This window comes from Hetaerina americana, unplaced genomic scaffold (genome assembly GCF_022747635.1).
Source record: "Hetaerina americana unplaced genomic scaffold, ioHetAmer1.1.p SCAF_66, whole genome shotgun sequence".
Lineage (NCBI taxonomy): Eukaryota > Metazoa > Arthropoda > Insecta > Odonata > Calopterygidae > Hetaerina > Hetaerina americana.
In genome coordinates this window covers 166,295-188,602 of record NW_027287272.1, presented here as the reverse complement: position 1 = coordinate 188,602, position 22,308 = coordinate 166,295, and the positions used below count along the sequence as shown (strand labels likewise).

The following is a 22,308-nucleotide window of genomic DNA, read 5'->3' as shown; positions in this document are numbered from 1 at the left end:
GTGAGTGAGGGCAACGCCTTTAAGTATTTAATCGAGTCTACACATTCCATTTTGGTGTTCCCAATGCAGTAAGCGTTCGGGAGGAAATTGCTCTTTTTCTAAAATGACATCACTACGCACTTTTTATAAGTTTAATTCTAATTGCCAAGTGTTGCACCAGCTTTTTATAGCATTAAGGTCATCTGATGCTGTGTCCTCAGGATCACGGATATCACGGTAAACCACAGCGTCGTCGGCAAATAATCGTATCTTAATAGTGAGTACAGGGTAAATGTCGTTCACGGAAAGTAGGAATGAAAGAGGTCCGATGACACTTCCCTGGGGAACACCTCAAGTGACTTCTACTGCACTTGAGCGAACTCCATCTATCACTACTCTTTATACTCGACCATTCAAAAAGTCTTAAATCCGACCCCGGATATATTTATCTGTCTATTTAAGAAAGGAGTCAATTTCGTTTTTCAACATGAGTATTGAAATATATAATGCAGTCTATAATACATTACTGAAACTTGTAATATTTGTCAACACTTTCTCGTGTCTCCGTTAACTCCCCGAAGATGGCATCAGATTCCATATCATTCGAGAATATCCAGGGAGTCCAGCGCAAACAAATCTCTTTCTACGCTGCCTCTCAATCACCACATCCCAACGGTCTTAACAAGGCCCGTTGAGGGCCTTCGACTCGAGTCGGTCCTCTTGTCTGAGGGGCCCTTTCGAGAGGATTCGAGTGGGGAAGGGAAGGGTCCGGAGGAGTGGCCCCGCAAGGGAAAAGGACCTCTTCAAACCCTCTCTCCTCTAAGAAGTACATGAGAACCCTGAGACCTTGAGACGGAGCGCGATCCCATGGGTCCCCGGAGAAAACCCCTCATTCGCACAGGGAATAAGGGACAGGGTGTTGAACTGGAAATGTTTTCTTCTCGCATAAGGTGGGATGAGAATATGTTTGCTCCTTTAAGGGTTTCTGGACGTCAAAAAATTCAATCGCCTTGATCCTTGACCATCCTCATTCGTCAGATCTCGTCCACTGTCATTTTTTCCTATTCCTCCAAAATACAAAACTGTGATGAGGGGAAATATCACATTGGGAAGATGTGGAAGACACAATAAAGCAAGGAACGAGGAGAAAACTAGATAGCCTAAACTGCTGCCAAGAGGACTTCCAAAGGGTGTGCTTAAAAGAAGATGGAAAAGAAGAGGATGCAATAAGAAGGCATAGCCATACGAGTGGAGAGTACTTTGAAGAAGGGGACAAAGCCATCGATGTAGACTAAATCTTGGAAAAGTAAAGTTTTTATGCCCAAAGTCCGCGTATTCATTGGACAGACCTCGTATTTGCATCCAATAAGGATAAATTTATCAGCCAGAGCATAAATCGCCAATGGTCGATCGGATCGCAGTACTTGGTCCACTTGCTGAACGATTGAATCCGTCTGGACACTGGTTTGCCTTCCACTCTGCTCTCCATCACGCACCTTGATGCGATCACTTTACTGTAAGACCCGACACCATTACTTTACAATCTGTCAATCATCACTTTAGGTCCATAATCCACGCACCACTCCCAAGGGTGAATTTGGTCAGCTGAGGATGACTCTCTTTAGCAGGCAAAAAATCGGATCGCAACACACACACTTCGCAAACAGGAGGAAGCAACGATTTTTTCACATACATTGTCGCCTTCATTCACTGACAAAAGAACCACCAATGAGTCAAAGCAATACTAGCTTCAATGACTCAGGGAACAATCAATGGATGGCGCTGCACGCGAACAAATTCGTCCTGGCCCGCTAATATTAAAATACAAGAAAACGGCCCTTCCTTTTCGAATATGTCCCATGTCTGGTTCTGTGGACTCGAACGCTCTCGAATGAAATTCGAGGAGCGGAATGAGACTGGTCACATGGAAAAGATGGAAAGAAATCTCCCTAACGTGGTGCCCATTGTCCCAAACTGGTCTGAGAGACGGACACTCGTACACTTTGGCTCTGGACGAGAGCAATAGCCCAGAAATTGGAAAGATCCGGTCTTCAAGACCCGGTCAAGGAAATATTTTGGCATATATATATATATATATATATATATATATATATATATATATATATACACATATAAATTTACATAAAAGGTGGGAAAACCAGGGTGTCTCCATGCACCATACATTTATGTCCTTATTCACTCCTTATACTGTCCTTATACAGCTCCGGTGAACATAAAGTCAGAAAAGGATATATGGTGGACAGTTATTCCTGGTAAGAATGGGTGTCAGCCATTTCCACCTGGGATCCCCTATTTCTCTTCCCCTCGTTAAAAACCCTTGGCCATGAGTCTGCCCCCACGCCCGGCGGGCGAACACGGGCCCAATTGCCGCCTGACGAAGCTTAAAACGGCGGGATGAAAAAAGAATAAATACCCCTCACACACCCTTAAAGGAAGGAGGGTAGCCGACACAAACCCCATTCCCTTCTTCCAGACTCCTCATTCAGGCGCCCTAATCGCTCATATTTAGGGTGGACGCCATCTTGAAGGATGTCGAAACACGTGTTGGCAGCTAAATGGCGAAAATTCAGGTGCCTAATTTGGCCACCGGATTTAGGGCACAAAACGTGCACCCTATAAACGCCATAGTGCCACCCTATGACCCCAAGCGATGATGCGGTGTGTGGCGGTTAGCATTGTCCAGCAGTGCTGGGCTCTCTTTTAAGATTGAAGCGTTGGTCAAAAAGTGGGTCAATTGAAAAAAAGCGTAATATCAAGGGAGCATATTGATATTTCCAACGGTGAAATATTCCCAAAATACTTTTCCATTTACAGAAATGGTACAACAAATAGCATCGGAACAGTGCGAGTAAAAATATATATCTGTGTGTTTGGATATATATATATATATTTATTTATTTATTTATATATATATATATATATCCTATTCCGAAAAAGGTAAAGGCTACATCATGTGAAGACTACAGGACAATATGTTTGATATCCCACGCAGCTAAAGTTGTTCTCAGGATCATAAAAAAGGATAGAAAGTAGTATATTCCCTCCATCTCTCTTGAATTTTCCTGTGTCAATTATTATCTTACCCGCCTTATCTCTAACTATTAGCATAGATCTCCCTTTCTTACTACCCGATAACAATTTAACTTTGCTGTGCAGCGCACCAATATCACCCTCGCCCTGCAAACTTTCCATATCCTCACACTGCGTCTTCCACCATGCTTCTTTTTCTATATTTGTCGCCCGCCTCAATTTATTGTTTAATTCTTTGTACTTCATTTTGACTAACTGTGTATCTACATTCTTCCATTTTCTCCGCTCATCCATCTTTGTAATCATCTCATACGTGATCCATGGTTTCCTAGTCCTTTTAGCGTTAACGGTTCCATTAGTGCCTTTTGCGGCTTTAGACAACCCTTCCTTGATACTTTCCCATTTTTCTTCGATAGTATTTGGCTCTTTGACATTCTCCATGATTTCCTCCACCGCCTGTTTGTATTCCTTCCTTTTCAATCCATTTAATGATTCTACATTCCATTTTCTGACCCACCGCCCCTGCCTTATCTTTTTGAAACATTTTATAACAACTAAATTGTGGTCAGAGTCCGCATCCGCTCCCGGGGAGCTGTGCGAATTTATCACACTGTTCCTAAACCTGTGTCTAACCAGAATATAATCTAGCTGATACCTTTCTGAGTCACCTGGCATTTTCCATTTATACCTCCGTCTTTAGTGGTGTCTAAACCAATTGTTGGTGATGACTAACCTGTCTCCTGCAGAACTAAACTACTTTCTCCCCGCGGTCAGTCCTCGTGCCTAAACCGTAGTCCCCCAACTCATCACCATCTCTTCCTTCGCCTACCCTCGCATTCCAATCCCCCATCACTATCAAATGTTTCCCTGCAGGAACACACGCGATTATGTCCTCTAACTGGTCGTACAGGGTTCGTCCGGAAAATAAGTGTACTGACTCCTGGGCTGGGCGCGCCGCTCCAGGCGCGCCCAGCACCGCTCTGACGGGCTGGGATTGGAGGGGGGTATGTTGGCAAGCGACGCTGAAAAAGGCAGTCGGCTCTGAGCTGTGTTGTAGTGAGGAGCTCTGTTAACGCGAACCTCCACGCTCGACCCACGTCACGGAACGCGATGCCGAAGTTTTTGGAGCTGCGTTATTCCATTAAATTTGCGGTAAAGCTTGGGAAATCGTCTACCGAAACTGTCGGTATGATTAACCAGGCTTACGGGGAGTCAGCCATGTCCAGAAACATGATCTTTCGGTGGCACAAGATGTCCGTGGAGGGCAGAGAAGAGGCCGTGACGACGTGTCTTCGAGAGGTTCCCGATGATGCCTTCGCGGGAGCGTTCCAGGAATGGGAACGCCGCTGGAACAAGTGTATCGACTCACAAGGCTCCTATTTTGAGGAATATTAGCTTAAGATATGTGAAAGTGTAATAAATTTTTTTTTCCGAGCTCAGTGCACTTATCTCCCGGACGAACCCTGTATATCCTATCGACATCTTCTTCCTTATGGTTGCTCGGTGGCATGTATACCTGAATAATAACCAAGTTCGTCGGTTATATAAATATATATATATATATATATATATATATATATGTACATATATATATACATATACATATATATACATATGTATACATATATATATATACATATATATATATATATATATACATATATATACATATATCCGTCAAAATTGCCGATAAGTTTTAAAGTAAAATAATGTTTTGAAAATATATTGATTTTAACGACTATTGATAAAATTTACATTATTTTCAAATGTATAGAGCCTATTTAAATCCAATGAGCATATTTTATCATGTTTAAATATTTATCGTCGGATAACTAGAAATCGACAATCTTGGTGATTCGAGAAGGCAACAGGTTTACCAGCAATAATGCGCGCATTGGAAGGTGCTAAGTGAATGGGAAGTTCCGTGCGATAGATATGGGAACGAATGCAAACCAAACTAAGGTTATTAGGTTTTTTGAAAGAGAAATCTAAGTTAAATATTGATACAGGAAGGTCATAACCTGGAGCAGGTGAAATAGTTTACCTCTCTAGAAAAGGTTTCACTGCATTCAGTGATTCCCAGGCTAGCTACTCTATTATTTTGGATAGGCTACTCAATTTATCATAAAAACGTTTTAAAAATCTGTTGCTGTTCTACGCTGCACGCCGCGATCCAAATTGGAAATCAATCCAACTTCGTGAGGATCCCATAATACAGGGTCCGTACAATAAGTATCGTGACTGGTTCACTATAGCCTCAACGGAGTGGTGGATGGGGTTATAAGGGCCGGTTGGCTCGGTAGAGGGGTCCCCCACCACACAGGCGCACTTTAGTTCAGTCGCTTCTGGGCACGCGCTGAGACATGAGGTGAATTTTTGTGACGTGTGATTGTTTGTGGTGTCGTCGCGCCAGCATGGAGTGCACCGTCGAGCAACGCTACGCTGTGAAGTTTTGCGTTAAACTCGGGAAATCCGCGTCGGAGACCCTTGAACTCATCAAACAGGCTTATGGGGATGATTCTTTCAGCCTCACAAGAGTTTTTGAGTGGCACAATACGTTTAAGGAAGGCCGGGAAGACGAGCACCGCGTCGGACGCCCGATGACCGTTCGAACCGATGCTCAGGTGGCCAAAGTGAAAAACGTTTTGGACCCTTACAGGCGTTTAATCATCGCCCTTATCAGTGAGGAGACCGGCCTTTCAATCGGAACCGCCAACACCATTGTAACAGTGGATCTTGCGATGAGGAAAGTGTGCACGAAGCTGGTGCCGAAAGTCTTCAGCGAGGAACTGTTGCGGGTGGTAACTTCGCAAGAAATTTTGGACTTCGTCCAGGAAGATGAAGATTTTCTCGACAAAGTTATTACCTCAAAGGATAGCTCTAAAGGAGATCAAAGGATATCGGTTCGACTCTATCGAGGCGGTTCAGGCGGCGATGACAAAGGCTCTCAACCGTATTCCTGAAGCCGACTTCCAGCGGTCTTTTGACGAGTGGCAGACGCGCCGAACTAAGTGTATCGATGCAGGAGGAATGAATTTTGAAGATTATTAAGTAATTGTAATGAGAACTGCCATAAATATTGATTGATGGAACCAATCCCGACTCTCATTGTACGGACCCTGTATACTCGCAGCGTATTCTAAATGAGGCTTAACCGGCGACAGATAACATTCCTCTTTGACCTTTTCATCTCATATATTCCCCTCGTGTGTTTCACCAAGGAGAGATCGTGAGTGAGGGTAACACCTAGGTATTCGTATCCCAGAGAAACTGCGGGAGATGCCGCTACAGTAGTAGGTATTTAAGTAAGTCAGTCCGGTGTTTCCAATGCAGTAGATGTGGGGGGGGGGGGATTTCCTCTTTTTCCAAACATCGATTGCTGCGCACGTTTTTCAGTTTAATTCTAATTTTCAAGTATCGCACAACCATCGTTGTAAGGTGCTAAGGTCACCTGACAAAGCTGCTTTGACCTCAGGATCACGAACATAAGGTAAATCACTGCATCGTCGGTAAATAACTGCATCTTACAAGTGACTAAGGATTCAATGTCGTTAACGTAAAGTAGGTATTAAAAAGGTCCGATAGCACTACCCTGGAGAATACCTGAAGTGGCTTCTAGGAGACTGAGCTTTGGAACAAGGGAGTAGAGGGAAATCTTAATTATTGTATTTATTTTATTTAGCAATTTTATAGGGGCAAGATTGAGACTTAATTACCCCTTCTTCCACATAACCCCCAACATAATACATTGAAGACGAATACAAAAACCCGAGCCGTGGGTGGAGGTAAACTCACTTAAGGCGGAATCGAACCCGCGACCTCTGAGTTGGGAAGCGAAGACCTTGCCCCGCCGCCACTGAGGATGGTTGGGAGAAATCCGAAGGAGGCAAGAGAAAATTGGATGCACGGCGTTTTGATTGGCAATGGAATATTGTGATTCAGCGGGGGGAATTATTACACCAGCGAGGAAGTGGTAGGAGAAGGATAGGAATGTTGGACGCGGTTTGAAGGGAGGAAGTTCGCATGCGGAATTGAAGAAAAGTTTAATGTAGCGTCGGATGCCAGATGGTGTTTACTAGGAGAGGCTAAGAAGTGAATCGCCGTATCGTTGCACAGTCTGCGGCCATCCAAAACCGACTTCAACGGTATAATACTATAATAATAATAATAATAACTTTGGTCACTTATCACCTGCGAACCAAAGAAGACCAGAAGTAGGTCAACTATGTAGACTCCTAAAACCCGTTCTGTGACGTCAATGGCCAATGATTAATAAGCGTGTCCTAGCATTCAACAGTGATGAAATCAATTCCTGTCGACATTATTTGTGCCAAAATTTCAGATGATAAATCGCAAATTCCCATTCCCATATATTTATGCTTGGAATGTTGGAGTTTCATCTTTATCTACGGGGTGCAGCGCTTAAATCCGGACAAATTTCAATTACCCGCCATATCATAAATTCACTGGAAGTCGCGATTAGCGTTCTTGAAAGCTACGGGCATCTAGTAAACAGTTGTAGTCTCATAATGGCCGATATGTTACGTTATAAAGTGCGGAGTGAAATCGAAGAGCCGCTATTATCGACATAATTGTTATCGAGCTGGGCGTTATATTTTATCGAAATAGTTCGATTCTCCTTGTGGTGCCCCAGATCAACTGTATTGTACGATATTGTGGCTAAGTGTAATGCTTCGGAGAAGTCTGCTGGGGAAGGTTTCGCTGACCCGGCGAGGAGATCTCATTCGAGGAAATGCATTGCTTGTCCTGATTTAAGCGCCGCACCCTGTACACAATACCTCTCAAGTCATCACAAGGACGTAGCAAAAAGATACTTTTCAGGCGTGATATGGTGGAATATCACAATTAATGAAAAACTGCCAATTTTTAATCAAACAAGGACGTAGGGCAGATGGTGTTACGTCTCCAGCCAATCACGTAATAATACATATACATAAAAGTTACGTTCAGCAACGTATTTACACACGCTATACAGTATAGAAGTACATACATACATATATGTTTTGATAATAATATACTCATCTGAAAACAAATTGTTTTTTGTAAGGGCACACATCACGCCAAGGAGTCTTGACGGAGTAATGACTTCTTAGTTTTTTGCAAAAGAAAGTAAAAATACGCTAAGTGACACAAGCAAAACTTTTCTAGACATTTTTGAGATAATTAAAATTCCATCTTGTAATTTCGACGGTTGGTGTGGTTTTTTTATTGATGTAGATGGATGTAGATGTAGTATTTGGGTTTTCATAGAAATTGAAATTGGAAACCCAAGATTTCAAACGTGACCTTATAACGTCCGCGGAACGGTTTTCAACGAAAGTGGTCTTTCTGCACGCTGACTGCTTGACAGATAACAATCAGTAAAAAGCCGTCTCCTAGCGGCGTCTATGAGAAGTAAAACACCGCCTTACTCGTGGTCCTGTCTTGACTTGTCTCCGCACAGCAGCGATTCTTGTCTCAGTTTGCACACGCTTACCGTGCAAATCCTTGCGTCGCTGAGATTGAAGATTGGAGAAGCGGTGATTGTGCTTTGAATTTTGTTTTAACTCCGAGACAAGTGCAACTTAAAATTATGCAATGATTCGTGAGGCATTCGGTAATTAACCTTTGTGTCGGGCACAGTGTTGTTGCGTCGGCGCCAACCGCTTCCAGTCTGGACAAACCTCGACCGATGAAGAGCCGAGAAGTGGGCGACCGTCGATGTCAACAGACGACGCCCACGTCAACGGTGTGAATAGTGCAGTAGTGCGTGCAAAGCGTAGGTGAACTGTCAGTGAGATTGCCAATGAAGTTGACATTTGCGTTGGATCGTGGTTCATCATTTTTGGTGAAATTTTGGACGAAAGAGACCACAAATAAGGAAAAAAAGTCTTGATGCTTTCATCACTGCAACGAAACCATCATTTGGGTCAAACACAGCACAACGGTCATCACTCCAGCCACCCTACTCTTCCGATCTTGCTCCAGAGGATATTTTCTTATTTCCTAAGTTGAAATCCACTTTGAAAGGGCGCAGATTAGAAACTAATGAAGACATATAATAAAATTGTATTGCAGACTTTAAAGAGTATCTCGAAAGAAGCGATATATGTGCCATTCGAAAGATAGAAAAAGCGTTGAGAGCGTCGTATTGGCAGACGAGGGATGTACGAGGTGTGTCCGGAAACTATCCGACCTGCGTTCACACCCATCTCCGCTTTAGCGCTTTTCTTCACCATGGTCATCCGGGCCGTGCGGCATCCTTCGAAGTAGTTTTGCCCATTTGGAATTGAACCACACGCTCCCAGCGGTGCTTCCACATCTTAAAGCAGTCCTCGAACGCAGATTTCGGAATGGCCTTCTGCTCGCATTATTCTGAATCGTCTCGAACCGCTTTCCTTTGAGCGCCTTTTTTCAATTTTGGAAACATCCCCGAAAGCCGCAGGGAGCTAGTACGTCGGGACTGTAAAGGAGGAGGCTGGCGAAGCTGTATGTACAATCTCCTGTGTTTCGCCATAAATTGCTGCACAACAAGGTTCGATGAATGCGCTTGGCGCGTTATCGTGGTGAAGAAGCCAGCCAGTCAACTCGCTTGACCAGAGACACGCGGTCGTTTTCTTCTCACAGCGGCATCACGCAATCTAATTAGCACTTCAACCTAATGTTTGCTTTGTTGATCGTCTGACCTCTTGGAGCAAATTCGCAGCACAAAACACCCTCACAATCTAAAAAAATAATTTTAAAAAACGCAGATCGGATACTTTTCGGGCACACCTCGTATTTTGAAGGCGATAAGCATTATTGAAGGGTAAGTAATAAAATCAAGCATTTTTTCAAATATTCACAATTTGTTATCACACTTCGTAAGTCATTCAAGAAGGGTGTACAACGCGAGAGGGAATGCATCTTAAGGAACCCAATGAGCTTTGAGGAGGATGAGAGGATCCAAAGACGAAAGGAGGCAAGTGACTCCTCCCACCTAGTCGGCGGGACGTGGGACGAATGGGACTTGGCACACAAAGAGCGAGGAATAAAAGCTCTCAAGACGGGAAGGACAAAAGAAGCGGCGGATGCCCTCGAAGAAGATTGAATGCGTGGCAGAAAAGAAAGCGGAACGCGATGGAAGGGGGAGAGGGGAACTAAATGCGCAGAGAAGGGAGAGTGGTCCACGGATGAAAAGACTGATGGAGCACTGGCGAATAGTAGGCTGGAGGTTGGTGGAGAAGGAAGCTGCGGATTGAACGGGCAGAGAAATAAGATTAATTGGGTTGGGGCGGGGGTTGAACTAAGTAGGCGAGGAAATGTCCCATTGAAGAACAAACCGAATCTGAGTCGGACATGAGCCACAATGGATCAAATTACGAAGGGGCTGTCAAGTAAGTTAAAGTAACCTCCGTTTTCTTGTAGCGTGAGAATTAATGGAGGTAGCCGAATGCTCGCTATTGAATCGACGTTGGTGAGTAAACCTCGAGCTGCAGTGGTTGAAAGGTCGTCGCGTCGTTTGTCGTTTGCGTAGAATAGCGAGTCAAAATTAACAATTAAATTTTAATTCCAACTCAATCAAAACTTGAATTTCGTTCCGTTATAAGGTTTTTACCGATAAAAAAACACCTGAAAACTGAGAAATTTGTGCTCTGTACGGGTCAAATGTGAGTGGCAAAAGTTGTGCGTCAGTGTGGTCGTCCGTTTAAGAGCGAAGGGACAAATGTCCGCGATGATGTCCAAGAAGAGGCGTCACCCGTCTCTGGAGGTAAACAATGAACTGCTAAAACTGAAAATTGAGGAAAAAATGTCGTGAAAACCGGTATTTTACGATATCTGAATCATTGAAAAAGTTTTCCACGAATTTCTACGACTCTCTTGCTCATGGAAACACGACTGAAAAGTTAAAGGCTACTGCTACATATGTTTTTTGGTCATCTCGACGAGGTACTTTAAGACGTCATCGGTTGGCTGCGCCCTCAGGCGGCATAGAATTGAAATGCCGAAGGAAACATCGGACAAAGACATGACAAATGCTTGAATCTGTTCGGCCAGAATGTGTAAAAATAGTGGAGATGTTTCGTTTTGAATTGAAAATAATAAATGTTCTGTATCCATTCCAGTGCATCGTATCGTGAGCCTGCCCATCTCGCTTGTTTGGAACGCACACTTTGGTTCACGAAAAGAACAGGCAAAGCGAAGAATTCTCATCGACACATCCACAAAAATACCCAAGGGACCCACCGAAAATGGTCTTTGGCAGGGGGTACAAGCCTTAGGTGAAAATGGTGAGGGAGGAAGGAGAATGTTTAAAGGCTGAGGGAAAGGGAAAAACCAAATAAAAGGGTGAAAAAATTGCGAACGTTACGGGCACAACTGAGGGAATTGAAAATAAGCCAAATTTCATTTTAAGGTTCGACCAATGGCATTAAATAAGAAGTGATAAATAATGAAATAAGACTGACCCGCCACCATTCTGATTCAAGCATTCCCTCTACTCACTCACGTCATAATAAAATGAAAAGCAAATGCACGGAGTAATAAAATTAATTGCAATACTAAAAGTTAATGAAATAGATCTAGTTTTAGGAAAAAGTGACAATTATTACATAACACATACACGAATGGACCCACGCACGCACACACACACGACACCGAGTCTTAATTGACTAAGGCCTCGGAGGAGGCCGAAAGCTCAAACAATTTCGACTGTCCTTTTACGTGTTCTGCGTTACCTGTTTTATTTTGTGTTCTATGTTGCCGTCATATTGCTCTTGTGAGTACTTCTATATCATCGATTTACATATATATATATATGAGTCCCGGTCAAGGAAATATTTTTACTCTTGTGATCCGTTCGATTCCGCCTTCCCCACCTTTATTGTGTTCGTCCTTTATATGTGTTCCTATCCCTTTTCCTTATATCTGTTTCTGTATATATGAGTATTTATTCGCCGTTTGGCGGGATTTCGTGTTTGAATGTGTATATATATATATATATATATATATATATATATATATATATATATATATATATATATATATATATATACATTCACATCCTCGTCCAATTCTTTGACCATGGTGCCCCTAACCGTGGTTGTGCCAAAAGAAGCTTAGCCCGCAATAATCGCTCTTTGCGCACTAAGAGTGGCCCTACCAAGGAGTGTCCTTTACTTGACAACTCATTTTCCAGCCCATTATATATATATATATATATATATATATATATATATATATATAATGGGCTGACACAATATAACACAAATAGAATAGAATAGCAACATTTAAAAGGACACTCACACGGTAAATTGTTGGAGATTTCGGCTCTCTCAGAGGCCTTCTTCAAGAGAGACTGTCCTCTTTATATATATATATATATATATATATATATATATATATATATATATATATATATATATATATATATATATATAAACCATAAACACAGTAATCAACCCGAAGGTCGGTTTAGTAGGTGATGGTAGAGATCACCCAGTACTAAGCCCTATGCGGCGTGTGAAACTCACACATCAGGGTAGGGGGGCCAATTCCTTTCCCTGTGCCGGTTATGGTTTCCCAGGAGGATCTGGTACCTGAAAAATCACTTAGCTTGGGTGTAGCTGCAGGTGCCCAGAGTGCCTAGCCCGGGAATCGAACCCGGGACCCTCCGGTCAGTAGTCCAACGCTCTACTCCCTGGACTACCGCGACCCACATATATATAGTATATATATATATATATATATATATATATATATATATATATATATATATATATATATATATATATATATATATATATATATATACACACACACATGATGTAGAAGCACTCAGGAGAGTATTATAACATTTGGACGGCACAATATAACACATGTAAAATATACAGGGTCCGTACAATACGTATCGTGACTGGTTCGCTGTAGCCTCAACAGAGCATTGGATCCAACCGGTCGACTCGGCAGAGGGGTCCCCCACCACTCAGGCACACTTTAGTTCAGTCGCCTCCGGGTATGCGTTATTTTTCAGACAATTGTGTTGTTTTCGCGAATGATTCGTGCAAAAAACGAATGCCTGAAACTCTTTGCCTGGCATTTAATCTCTGTTATTTTGCAACAGTTATCTGTCCTGCCTGATCGTAATTGAGGAAATTAAATCATTTGTCCTACGAAACCATAGCGAAATCATACGATTTGTATTTTTGCAAATGGTTTTATCTTACTATTCAGACCATATCATAAGATTTTGTCCTTTTCTATAGATTTCATTTTAAGATACTATGCGGTTTACCTACTTGCGGCGTCATCACATATGAAAGCGATGTCGGAAGTCGATGACATTAGTTTTGTATCTTAAAATAAAGAAAGTTTTAGTGCTCAAAATCATGTATTATCGAAGTCAAGGGCTGAAGTGAAGCCAGAAACCTTAGAGCATATTGCTCTTTGAGTAGTCGCATTACTAATGTTTCACAGGATAGATCTTGTCGTAAATGTGAGACGACATATGCACTTTTGTGAGACCTTTCTTCGCTGATATTTTCCCTGGCGTGCTGAATTCAGACCGTCGTCGGTTGGTTAAGTGTGCACATGGTTGTATATTTTATCATTGGCATTGATATGCAAGACAGTGACAGCGCACACACCATTTAAATCACTGAACATTTGGCGATGCCATAGATGTACACAAGCTAAACTCGTCCTCCCGAATGTCTTACGGACGGACGACCAAAAGAGCAGACTCGAGTGTCTATCTGCTTGCGAAGATATTCTGCATGGACATCGCGACGATTCCCCAACGCCTTTATAGTCCCCCCGACTCGGCACCAGCACACTATTTCCTGTTCCCCATAAAAGGGAAATCTTCCCTCAAAAGGACACCACCATGGGACCCTAAGTCAAGCTGTCAAAGAAGCTAGCACACGTACCCTTTAAGGACCTTCCGGTATTACCCTACCAGGGAGCCTTCGAGTGGTGGCAAAGGCGCAAGGGTAAAAGTGTGTCGACACTCAAGGAAAGAAGCACTCTGAAGAATTTTGAGAGGTATTGTACGAGATATATCTAACGAAATATTTCTATTTTTCCGAAACGTCTCCCGATACTTTTTATGCAAACCATGTGTTTACTTTGGGCACATTCTGAAGAAAAAACGGCGTTATATCTCATTCCCTTTCCCATCGCTAAATTTTCAAATTATACGCCCTGGTTAGTACGTAGTAGATATTAGGGGAAGCGACAGACAGTTGAGGTCATTAGGGATGGATGGGAAGGGAGGAAGGGTGCAGAGAGAGAAACCCGGCTTCGACGTTATCCTACTCTTAACGAAAAGCACCAATGGGTCAAACATTTTAACGTCCCAACCGACGGACGGCGCACTGCACTTGAGGAGATTTATCCTCAAAGCACCTGTAGTGGAAATCGGGATATCACCGAAAAATATCTGCAGCCTCCAAGTTTGGAACCCGGACCCTCTGGGTGGGGAACCAATGCGCTATCCACCGCACCATTCCGATCCCCAATTACATCCACATCTACATAATAACCCGCAAACCGCCGCAAGGGCATGTGGCGGGGGGTGTTAGGTCACCACCCGTAAAAAGGAACAATACCACATGCAAAATCAACACATGTATGCAAAACTACACCCACAGCGGCGTACACACCCATGTAAAAATCCCTCAATCCAACACCAATGTAAACACATACACCGTAAACCAACAAACAATGACACCCCAGGATGCAGCATGCAATCCATGCAACAACTCGCAAGCCGGAATGTGATGAGCAAGAAGGCGGTTGTCCTGCAGTTGCTATCCTATGTACCCGAGAATATCTTCGCCGGGAATTGATATGGATAACAGGAGTCAATTCCTGGAAGGCCTGCCGCAATTGAAACCAACATAAGTATTTCAGCCGTCGTTACTCAAAGAAAACGTTTCCGCAAGGTCTTCTTTCGTGAACTTCCGGCATGAAATTTCGTCAAAATGATCATTTCCGTGGGTCTCCTGGGAGCGAAGGTGGCGTTGTAGCCACAGTGGATTGACCGTCTGGGCTCTCGGAGGTCGGGGACTCGATACTGGAGAGAAGAAAGGGTTTAGCAAAATCCGGAAGACTCCCCTTGACAAATTCGAATTTGAACGAAACAGAGTGTACTTTGGTGTGTGACGGGGCGACCAGGGTAGGAAACCCCCCCAAGGTGTCACGGTGACACCACCTTCCCCCGAATGCGGTGACGTCACCGTCGATTTGGGTCACCGGACGAGCAACAAGTACCCCTCCAAGAATCAAATGAGAATTCAAAGGATGACAGCGTCGGCGTGATCAAAAGAAAACACTCCGTATCTTGGCGCCGTGCATCTTGGGCAGCGACGCCTTAGACCAGCAAGCCAAGGAAAGAGCGTAAGGCTAAGATGTGAACAGCACCAGTCAAACGTGCAGAAAAAAGGCTAATATATACATTCATATTTCATATATATTTAATCATGTGCAAAAGACTCGTACACTATACACACGTAACATGCACTAGGACTAAATAATTAAATATTTGTCCTGAAGTAAATACATATATATTCGGTTCCTGGCGTTAGATATTGTTTTATTATTTGACATCGGCATTAATACCCCACAATTCACCTAAAAGGCGTGTTTGGTAGGGAGTACAAAGTACTATTTGGGAAGGGTGAGTGATAAGGGAGAGGTAGGGAAGAGGGCAAAATATTCGTTACAAAGAAAACTATCAAATAACGTGCAAACTTGTATACCCTTTGGAGGAAGACTCAATTAAAAACGAGGCCTAATGTACCCAATAAATTAGTCAGTGGTTATGCGCAAAAAGGGAATAAAAATGAACCACAACCATTTATATGACAGGCCTCCTCCACAACAAGACAAGTCACGCAGGAATTATTTCGTATACCGTACGAGGAAAGAACGCGTACTTGAATCTATCTGTGACGACTTATATATTATATATATATATATATATATATATATATATATATAATATGTATATATGATATATGCATACACAGGTATATCATAAACACAGTTATCAGGTCGGTTTGGTAGGTGATGGTGGAGTTCACCCAGTACTAAGCCCTATGTGGTGTTTGAAATTCACGCATTAGAGTGTTAAGTGGGGGCCAGTTCCTTTCACTAAGCCGGTTATTGTTTCCCAGAAAGATGTGGTCCCCAAAAATCACACAGCTTGGGTGCAGCTGTGTGAGCCAGTATTCCAAGCCAATTCATATATATATATATATATATATATATATATATATATATATATATATATATATATGATATCTATGTAGATATATATAAATATATATATATATATATATATATATATATATATATATATATATCTACATAGATATATATATCATATATAGATATCTATGATATCTATATATGTGTGAATGTATTTTCCCGATGGTCGCACCCACCAGTTTGATTTGGGGCCATATTAATTCCATCGGCGTCGCAAACGAATAAACACGGCAAAAAATAAACGATCGGCCCTCACGGAACGCTTCGCTCGATATGTATCGATCGAAACGCCGTCCACTGTCACATGGCGTATCATCCCCTCCCGCATCGGTTTTCCCGTCTTTAGTCATGAGGTGTAATTATTTTTGCGTCGTGAATCTCCATTTTCTTACTTAAACGGAACCTTTGGTACGATTGTTATCGATCGAAACGACCTTGAATCGTCGCCGCGTAATCCCCTCCGCGTTTCCCAAATTGCAGCGCATCAAGTCCTGGCGCCTCCCATAGCCACCGCGTATATACTGCTAGGATTCAGGATTAAGGACCAAAGATGTGAGGGGAAACTTGTCAACAGATGACGACCTGCTCTTTCCCTTCGATCGAAAGGTTTTCCCCAGGACGAGGTGTGGGCCCGCTGTCATTCAGTCAGTCCCAGTTGGTTGGTTCAGGGGACGTCGTTCATTGAATGGAAAGTCCGACCGCCAGGTCTGCCTGGATCTGGATGTCCCAAGAAGTCCTCGCAGGCCTGAGTCCCCAAGGAGACTAGAGAGGTCGTGAAAGTGGGAGAGGCCATTGGCACACTCTCGAGGAGGAGAGGGGAAAAAGAGGGAGGGGAGGGTTCGGAACTAGCGCCTCTGTGTACTGCGTGTGAGACAGAATGGAGGGTCACCCTCCCTCCTTTCTCCTCCTCTCCCAACAATCACTCCCTCTCCCCTAAATCACCTTTCTCCCCACCCCATTCCGCCATACACACGCTCAATGGCCTGCCCCACTCTCGCCTCGCCGGCAAACTACCCCCTCCCCCTCTCTCCCTCCCCCTTCTCCCTCTCCCTTACCGTCTCCCGTCCTACACGTCCGCGGCGAATCCCTAATGCCGCCGGCCACGAGTCCGCCTCAGTACCTCGCCGGTGTTGGCCGTGTGTTCACCAGCCTATCCTCCTTGCCCATCCGAGGAAGGAAGTGATCGACCACCGTCCAACACGGACTGTTCTTTTCCCAGAACCTTCCCATCCGTTCGACGTTCAAGTCTTCCCAAGATAAGGGAGGATTCTCATTGGTGTTGGAAAGAATAGATACACGCCCGGCTGCGTTCGATTGTTTAGAACGTGCGTGTGTTTTGTGTTGTGGGGGTGGCTCGGGATCAGCTGAGGAGGAGGAAGGAGGGGTGGGGAGAGAGGAAGGAGTATTCGCAGCGGGAAACGCAGTTCGCGGAAGGAAATCATATTTTCAGAAGAACAATTTTTTTGCTAAAATTAATTTGTTTTGCCCGCAAAGATTAATTTAAAAAGTGTTTTTAGGAGGAGGGAGAGAAAAGAGACCAACCCGGTCGGGGGAGCGATAAAGAGGGAAGCGAGGAAGAGGAATTTGTTTTAAAAAAATAATAATTAAAACAATTGGAGTCAAAAGGCGTATCGGAGAATTTGTCGCGTTCTCAAGACGTTTTCGGTTGTGGTCGGCCGTCGAGTGTCAAGTGAGTGAGGGAGGGAGGGAGGGAGGGTGCTCCACGCACGGGGGACGGCGCATTCCTCCGAGAGAAGCTGCATGTCAGGAAACATATAGGGTGAGTTCACTTCTCCTTTTTTCGTCGTTTGTCGCCATTTTTTTTCTATTTACTATTTTTGCGACTGTCATTTTTTTTAACGGAGTGGATTGGTGGCTGACTGACTGTCGAGTGCTCCAACAATTCCATACCGTAACTTTCCCCATTCAAACAATCGACGGAGAATTTTTATACTTAATACATTAATACGTTCGGCATTCGCTTTTCAAGTGTGGGTGACATTTTATTTTTTACGATCCGAAAAGTTTTCGACCGCAAAAATCATATATATATATATATATATATAGCATTCAAGACATTCGTTTGAGGACCCTAAAAGGAGTACATTCAGTGTATTTTGCGTATATATATGTATATATAAATATATAAAAACACAGATGTAGATTTTTAGAATATAGAGACACAAAGAAAGGACACTCACTTTGTCTCTATACTACCTTGATCAAAAAGTTTTATATATTTGTGTGTCGCCGATGAGCGTTCCATTTCGAAGATATTTTATATATATATATATATATATATATATATATATATATATATGCGCAAAATACACTGAATATACTCTTTTTAGGGTCCCAAAACGAATGTCTTGAATGCTATTAGTTTTTGAATTGCTGTCCATTTTCCATTTTAGTACATGAATCATTTTTTTCCATTCAGTTTTAAGAACAGATTACTGAACATTTGGCCATCATTTAATTCCAAAAAAACAATGTTCCATTCCCTCCTTTCCCTTCCTCAGTATATCCACCATTTATCACATTAAATAAGTATAGATATTCGTAATCGTTACCTATATCTTATCCATGATCTCCTTCGTGTTTTAAGACGTCAGGGGTCTTACATTATTTTTAAATTAGGACTTATGAAATTTATAATGAACCCCCCATCCTCACGAGAGCACTCACTATTTTCTTGTTAACACTCTACTGATGGTTTTTTAAATGCAAAATCAACAGTACATACCTCCCCTGTTACCACTGAAAAGTAAATGTTATCCGTTCCATTTCTACATGAGTAATACCGTCTATAATATGTAGATATATATTTTTCAAGCATTTTGACACCGACTATCCGAGTGGGTAAACGTAAACCACCGAGACACGAGTACGCCAAAAATAAGGATCTGCACTTCATTCCGCGTTAACGAATAAACGTCGATTTCTTGAAAAATATTACGCACATCGATTACATTCTGCTTACATGGTCTGTATGAGAAGTATAGGGAAACGTTTTGGAAAAATATATTTATTTCAGATAAAAGCTACATTGGCTCTCAAAATTCTTCATTAATACCTCTACCCTTGAGAGCGTCGACAAACACTGTTCACGCCTACGGCTTCGCGGCGACTCGGAGACTCCCTGGTTGGCGGAAGGTCCTTAAGGGTACAAGCGTGCAAGCTCCTTTAACGGTACTTAGGGTCCCATTGTGGCGGTGTCCTTTGAGGGAGGGAGGATGTCACTTGTGGCAATAGTCTGCTGGTGCCAAGTAGGGGACTCTAATGGGGTTGGGGAATCATCGTGGTGTCGCTATACGATTCCAATTTTCAGGGATTTAAATGGTTTGTGTGCACTGTCACTGTCTTATGTATCAATGCCAAGAATACGATGTCTGCGATCAGGCGCACACCTAGCAACCGACGACGGTCTCAATACAGCACTCCACGCAACAATGCACGTCAAGGGAAACATTCCAACCGATTCTTTTAATGAAAACGTTGTAGGTGTTACTAGGCATTGCTTTTTCTCACCATAAAATCGCATATTCTGAAAAGTGAGAAATAAATTTACCGGGAGTACGAAATTTGATGGTAAATAAAGGCAGGTAGAGTTGAACGGCAGAGTGTCTGAGACATCGGTTGTTCCCAGGGTAGGTGACATAAAGCAGCCATTTAGGCACGGGATGGCCATTCGGACGGCAACCAAGAGTTTGTTTATTTGATCACCCAATGCGATTAGCCAATTGTGAATTATGCATCGCAAAGCAAAATTGTTGGATGAAATATGTCATTCAGTATCTAAACTAGCCAGCGCTTGAAGGGCACACATTATATATGTGTGTTCATATGTGTGTATGTCTGTATGTATGTATATGTGTGTATATATATAATATATGTATATATATATATGTATGTATATATATGTATATATATATATTCATTGACAAGTATATAGATTGAAGAAAAAGATATAGGGGCACATATAAAAATGTACAAAGAAAGGCGAGGAAGGCGGCATTGAGCAGGTCTACAAGTATAAAAATATTTCCTTGAACACCGATTCTTTTGACTGTCCGGGCGGATGCTCGTGAGTCACTTGAGCTATCGGAGAAACCTGGCGAGAAGCAACAATTAATTGATGATTATATATCTTTTGAATAAGAATCGAGGTTATTTGTTTACATTGAAAAACGAAATGTCACCGAAATAGTCAACAGTTGTACACAGAATGGGGTTCATCCATCGGCCTTCAATCCTCGATTCCCAGACTTGTTAGTCGTGGATAACTTAACCACGATCTGTCATAATATACTTCCCTTCTGGAAGGAGGGCTGGTATGATGGACCATATTTTTTCCTCTTTATATTGACTCAAGGTCGAAGATCGAGTTGGTGCGATAACATTTTTTCAAGACGTAAAATAACAAGCTCAAGATCACACGAAAATAGCCTTGTTCCACTGTGTAAACACCTCTTCAATTCGCACTCGTAGAAGTGTCGTAACGATGAATACTGAATTGCCAACCGGTTTTAGCTCGCTCTCTCTCCGCGCTTCGATTCGAAAAGCGTTGACGATCAAATGGCGATGGAATCCTTCCGACGGCCTCACCACGAAACTCGGCGTAAGGGAGGAAAGAGAAGGGAGAGGTGGGGGAGCAACGTTTCGATCGACTGCCCTCCGATCATACCTTTCGGGGATGATTGTTTGCGTAACGGGGGAGGAGGGGGTGTCGATGGTGTCAGTGGCGATACGAACAGGGCCGAAACGACGAGGGATTTTTCAACAGGCACGCGTGTGTTCCACGTTTCAGCACCTGAGCACAAGGAATTTTTGCGACTGTTGTAAAATAAAATGCAAGAGAGATTTTTTTGGCGATTACGAGCGTCGCACGTTTGGGCGCAAGCGAGAAAGGTGTCCTTTCCAGTCCTCCTTCAAGAGCGAACACACGAGCACGTGTGAGCATGTAATTGTGCCCATGAATGTGTGTGTGTATATATATATATATATATATATATATATATATATATATATATATATATAATGTATAACACTTATCACTAGTGGACACAGACAAAAACACACAAAAAAGAGACTCATTATTTTTCGAATTTTCGGTGGTCGTGACCACCTTCATCAAGGAAGAGAGGGACAGAACTGAAGCTTCAGAACTGAAGCTCCACTAGTACTAAGTGTTATGCATTATTATTCACGTCCGTGAGACTCAAAAAGTGTTATATATATATATATATATAAATATATAAAAACACAGATGTAGATTTTTAGAATATAGAGACACAAAGAAAGGACACTCACAATTTGTTATTTTACGTTTCGACAGCACGGCTGTCGTCTTCAGAATGACGTTCTCGGGGAAGAGCGGAGAGGATGTGCGGGGGAGAGGTGGGGGAAGGAGAGGTAAAGGGACCAATAGGAAATGAACAAGGGGGTGGGGGGGATATGTAGGCAGTCAATTGATGCATTCAGTGGGCTTGGTTCAGCCCGGGCGGTTTGAATGATTGGGCCACCCAGATATGCGCCATCTCGCGGGTTCTCACCTCTATTATACTCGCAGATTTGGGAAGGATTTCAATCACCGAAACAGAGAAGCAGTCGTCAAAAGATTGGTTGTGGGAAGCGGTGTGAGTAGGGATGGGATAATTAAGAAAGGTGGGGGATTTGGTGGAATAACGGTGGTTATTCATGCGGAGGGAAAGTGCGGTCGTGCATTCGCCCACGTAGAAGGCAGGGCAGAAGTTACAGGAGAGGCGATATATAATATTTTTTGAGGTACAGGTGGCGAGTGGTTGGGAGTTGGTACTGAGTGAGGGGGAGGGTCTTAAAAGATGACAGCATTTGCAGCGTGGGCGGTTGCATGGTGCGGATAGGGGCGGGGGAGAGACGGGGGTGCTTGAAGTTGGATTTGTGGACTTAAAGATGTCTCGCAGGTTCGACGGGCGTTTAAATGAAACAGAGGGACAGTGTGGGAATAAAAGTGATGTGGACTGAGTGTTATTGATAATTGGGAAG

At 43.0% G+C, this 22,308-nt stretch overlaps 1 protein-coding gene across 1 annotated transcript in view; it reads left to right on the top strand.

The window, feature by feature from the left end:
• The window catches only part of LOC139696053 (uncharacterized), a gene marked incomplete at its 3' end in the record, with an annotated part of 194,093 nt that overhangs the window by 15,706 nt on the left and 156,079 nt on the right, over positions 1 to 22,308 (top strand). The gene's annotated exons all lie outside the window — the stretch shown is intronic.